The following is a 6,000-nucleotide window of genomic DNA, read 5'->3' as shown; positions in this document are numbered from 1 at the left end:
CCCCGATATTTATTACATATTCGTGTAGTACGTAAAGAAATATGACTGTTTTAGTTGGACCACTTTTTTCGCTTTAAAATAGATGGCGCTGTAATAGTCACAAATATATGGCTCACAATTTTAGACGAACAGTTGGTAACAGGTAGGTTTTTTAAATTAAAATACAGAACGTAGGTACGTTAGAACATTTTATTTCGGTTGTTCCAATGTGAGACATGTACCTTTGTGAACTTATCATTTCTGAGAACGCCTGCTGTTACAGCGTGATTACCTGTAAATACCACATTAATGCAATAAATGCTCAAAATGATGTCCGTCAACCTCAATGCATTTGGCAACACGTGTAACGACATTCCTCTCGACAGTGAGTAGTTCGCTTTCCGTAGTGTTCGCACATGCATTGACAATGCCCTGACGCATATTGTCAGGCGTTGTCGGTGGATCGCGATATCAAATATCCTTTAACTTTCCCCACAGATAGAAATACGGGGACGTCAGATCCGGTGAACATGCGGGCCATGGTTTGGTGCTTCGACGACCAATCCACCTGTCATGAAATATGCTATTCAATACCGCTTCAACCACAAGCGAACTATGTGCCGGACATCCATCATGTTGGAAGTAAATCGCCATTCTATCATACAGTGAAACATCTTGTAGTAACATCGGTAGAACATTACGTAGGAAATCAGCATACATTGCACCATTTAGATTGCCATCGATAAAATGCGGGCCAATTATCCTTCCTCCCATAATGCCGCAACATACATTAACCCACCAAGAAGGTCGCTGATGTTCCACTTGTCGCAGCCATCGTGGATTTTCCGTTGCCCAATAGTGCATATTATTACGTTACCACTGTTGGTGAATGACGCTTCGTCGCTAAACAGAACGCGTGCAAAAAATTTGTCATCGTCCCGTAATTTCTCTTGTGCCCAGTGGCAGAACTGCACACGACGTTCAAAGTCGCCGCCATGCAATTCCTGGTGCATAGAAATATGGTACGGGTGCAATCGATGTCGATGTAGCATTCTCAACACCGACGTTTTTGAGATTCCAGATTCTCGGGCAGTTTGCAACTGATGTGCGGATTAGGCGCGACAGTAGCTTAAACACCTACTTGGGCATCATCATTTGTTGCAGGTTGTGGTTGACGTTCCCCATGTGGCTGAACATTTCCTGTTTCCTTATATAACGTAGCTATCCGGGGAACGGTCCGGACACTTGGATGATGTCGTCCAGGATACCGAGCAGCATACATAGCACACGCCCGTTGGGCATTTTGATCACAATAGCGATACATCAACACGATATCGACCTTTTGCGCAATTGGTAAACGGTCCATTTTAACACGGGTAATGTATCACGAAGCAAATACCGTCCGCACTGGCGGAATGTTACGTGATCCTACGTACTTACACGTTTGTGACTATTACAGCGCCATCTGTCACAAAGCGAAAAAAGTTGACCAACTAAAACATTCACATTTCTTTACGTACTACACGAATATGTAATAAAAAATCGGGGTTCCTATTTTTAAAAAAACGCAGTTGGTATCCGTTTGACTTATGGCAGCGCCATCTAGCGGGCCAACCATAGTGACATATGATTTCCGCCTTCAAGCTAGACAAGTTTCGTTCTTTGTAGTTTTTTCGTTTGATGCTTATTTCGTGAGATATTTGGCCCGGTCACTATCAATGGACCACCCTGGATACGGGGAAATCAAATGAAAACCGAACACCCGGTACAACGGTCCATGGAATGGCTTCATTTAAAAGCGATCAACACATACGTTAAGGGGGGTAGGACGTCAAACGGGCCGACTTGGAGCAGGAGAGGCACCACAGGACATTTTAATTTCTAGTGTCTATACTTTTAGAAATAAATTCATAAAACTTTGTCAGCATGACCATGAAGGATTCAGGACTCACACGTATAGAAGTGGAAGTTCAAAAACGTTGCAAAATACCTTTTCTTTCATGTGAAATTTCATCATTTTTTCACTTACTACTGGCTGCATTTGTTTCTGTAGGTACACTTTTCTTCCTAAGTCAGACAGATTCTTCGACGAATTTTGCACAGCATACAAACAGTACTTACAGGTGTATGAAACTAGAATTTTCCAAATCCATTAAAACTGTGGTAAAAATTGAGATAATTAACTATAAAGTTTTAGCTTTTTTTTAAAAAAGAAGTTTACAATGTAACAGTCCATTCATTTTTTCATAAATTAAACTCTAGAGTTTCATACACATGTAACTATAGTTTGTATGCTGTGCAAAATTCATCGAAGAATCTCTCTTACTTAGGAAGAAAAGTGTACCTATAGCAATAAATGCAGCCAGTAGTAAGTGAAGAAATGATGAAATTTCACATGTAAAAAAATGTATTTTGTTACGTTTTTGAGCTTCCAGTACTATCAGTATGGATCCTGAATCCTTCTTGATCATGCGTTCGAAGTTTTATGAATTTATTTGTAAAAGTATAGACAGTGGAAATTAAAATGTCCTGTGGTGCCTCTCCTGCTCCAAGTCGGCCCGTTTGGCGTCCTACCCCCCTTAAGACATTAATGCACTGGGAGCCGAGACGATCAGTTCCTGTTTCGCAGAACGCGGCCGGCCACTAAAGCATCAACAATCGCACCCACTCCCGCACATCCTCCTCTGACTGAAACCGACGTTCATGCACATCTTTCTTCAGGTCGCCAAAGACGTGAAATTCAAATGACGAAAGATCCATGGTGTACGGAGCATGTTGGAGCGTTTTCAAACAAATAACTGTAATGTAGCCTTCGTCTGGGTGGCAGTGTGTAGACGGACAGTATCGTGCAACTGATGACTCCGTCCGTCTGCATTCCGACAGCCCGAGGGTGTCCGACAGCCGATCAGTCATTCCACTACGAAGGAGGTACACGGCTTGTGTTGTCTGTAGTTCAACCATGCCTAGACGATCAATACCAAGTTTCGTTCGCGTCCGCTTTGTTACCTTGTGCCAGGAAGGGCTCTCAACAAGGGAAGTGTCCGGGTGTCACGGAGTGAACCAAAGCGATGTTGTTCAGACATGGAGGAGATACAGACAGACAGGAACTGTCGGTGACATGCCTCGCTCAGGCCTCCCAAGGGCTACTACTTCAGTGGATGACGGCTACCTACGGATTATGGCTCGGAGGAACCCTGACAGCAACGCCACCATGTTGAATAATGCTTTTCGAGCAGCCACAGGACATCTGTTACGACTCACTGTACGCCATAGACTGCATGGTGCGCAACATCACTCCCGACATCTATGGTGAGGTCCATCTTTGCCACTACGACACCATGCAGCGTGGTACAGATAGGCCCAACGAATAGGCGCTGCTCATGCATGGTTGTTTACGTCTCTGGGCGGGTTTAGTGACATCTCTCAACAGTCAAAGGGACTGTGTTCAAAAATGGTTCAAATGGCTCTGAGCACTATGGGACTTAACATCTGTGGTCATCAGTCCCCTAGAACTTAGAACTACTTAAACCTAACTAACCTAAGGACATCACACACATCCATGCCCGAGTGGCCGAGCGGTTCTAAGCGCTACAGTCTGGAACCGCCCGGCCGCTACGGTCGCAGGTTCGAATCCTGCCTCGGGCATGGATGTGTGTGATGTCCTTAGGTTAGTTGGGTTTAAGTAGTTCTAAGTGCTAGGGGACTAATAACCTCAGAAGTTAAGTCCCATAGTGCTCAGAGCCATTTGAACCATAGACACCTAGGAAATGACAAGAGGGAAGACATGCTGGTGGTAACACAAACTGCATTAAGCTCCTCTTAACTGTAGGGTAGTTTTCGAGCAGATGCAAATTAATAAGCAGTCTGTTTCAGTGAACTGAGAACCGATGCACGCCAATGCAAACGTGTATGATACTGAACGTCCGTTATGTCTATAAAGTAAACCTTTCCACTGACTCATAGTACCTTGCCTAAAGTAGTGGAGAATACTGTCTCATGAGTAGCAGCTGTCCTTTACCTCCCTTAGAGAAGAGTGCAGAAGTGTCAGCGTAAACATTATCAGACGCTGAATATCTGTACTCCTCCTTTCAAGAGGTCATTGATATTAAAAATATTTTCTTCAGTAATTGGCTACATAAAATTGTTAAGAGTAAACAGGTAGCTTCCATACTGACGGAATATGGTGAGAAATTCAGTTGCCGCGAACTTCATGGAGAAAAACAAACACTTTCTGTTTCTCATTTTCATTTCTTTTCCGTTATCCACAGCACTTGGTTAGATCATAGAGCTGAGGTGTGTTTGTGTTTGAGGATGCATGGATGGACCAAACGTTTTCTAACATCTTTCTCATCTTATGCGATTTTATGTTTCGGATGTAGGACTAAATCGATTCCCGCATGCTTGCGGCTGACGATGGTCTCATTAACCTTAAAATCGACAGCACGAAAACTGGTAAATAATAACTACAGCAGTATGGATGAAGAGAAAAATATAAAAATAGGGAATAAAAGTATTTTTATTTTCGCCCTTGAAGTCTGTTAACCCTATTAGCAATGGAGCACAATACTACCTGTTTTGTTACGATCACTTGTCGGGAGACTTTTTTCAAGATATTCTGTCGATTATGAATTACTTGCGCCACAACCGCACGTCTGAGTACTGTACGTATTCTGCATGCAAAGCCCATTGTATCTTTAAACACTGATTACGGGTTATTATTGCAACATACACAGCCTGGAGCCCAACAAAAATGGTTCAAATGGCTGTGAGCACTATGGGACTTAACTTCTGAGGTCATCTGTCCCCTAGAACTTAGAACTACTTGAACCTAACTAACCTAAGGACATCACACACATCCATGCCCGAGGCAGGATTCGAACCTGCGACCGTAGCAGCAGCGCGGTTCCGGACTGAAGCGCCTAGAACCGCTCGGCCACTACGGCTGGCTGCAGCCCATGAATTCTTGGCTTATCTTCATGCTGTAAGAGAACGCTCTACTATGAATTAATAGGTAATTACGACAGGAAAAGGCTTGTTGCAGTACTTTGGACCTTGACGAATTTATTCTGCACTAATATGTAAAGAAACTTAAAAGCGTAGATCGAACAGATTCACAGAGGCGCTGCTACGATCGTAACATGACGGTACAGCTCATACGAAAGTGTAACCAAAGTGCTTGCGGAACTTAAATATGGATCGTTTAAAGACAGAAGACGTAGTTATCGCAAAGCGTCGTAGCCTGAATTCAGGGAACTACGAGGGACCGTCAAATGAAAACAGTACACCCGCCACAACGGGAACGTGCAATAGTTCCATTCAAAAGTAATCACAACGCGATTTAAGACATTACTACCTCTCAGAAACGAGACGATCATTCCTGTTTCGGTGAACGCGGTCGGCTGCTGATAGATCAACAACCCCACCCACTCCTGGACTTCCTTGTCTGACTGAAACCGACGTCCACGCACGTAGTTCTTCAGGAAGCCAAAGATCTGAAAATCAAACGGTAAAAATTCCGGGCTTTATGGAGGATGCTGCAGTGTTTCCCATCAAATCGATTAAGCATAGTCTTCGTCCGATTGACAGTGTGGGAGAGGGCGTTATAGTGCAACATGATAAATTGAGATGTCGGGTGACTAGGGCCTCCCGTCGGGTAGACCGTTCGCCTTTCAAGCTGACGCCACTTCGGCAACTTGCGTGTCGATGGAGACGAAATGATGATGATAAGGGTAACACAACACCCAGTCCCTGAGCGGAGAAAATCACCGACCCAGCCGGGAATCGAACCCGGGCCGTTAGGTATGACATTCCTTAGCGCTGACCACTCAACCACGAGGGGCGGACAGTGCAACAGAATGATTCCATGCGTCAGACAGCTTTCCCAGAGCCCGGCGGCAAACGGCAAAGCTAACGGTGGAGACGCCCCACGTCTCACCCGCCAAACAAATCCAAAGCAGTTCACACAAGTTCTGATAAGGTCATGATGATCTTTTTCGATGGCTGCGTGACCAAGGAACGGAT

The sequence above is a fragment of the Schistocerca nitens genome, chromosome 4 (assembly GCF_023898315.1).
Source record: "Schistocerca nitens isolate TAMUIC-IGC-003100 chromosome 4, iqSchNite1.1, whole genome shotgun sequence".
NCBI classification, from domain to species: Eukaryota; Metazoa; Arthropoda; class Insecta; order Orthoptera; family Acrididae; genus Schistocerca; species Schistocerca nitens.
The sequence above is the reverse complement of the archived record's forward strand: the minus strand, read 5'-3'. Positions refer to the sequence as shown.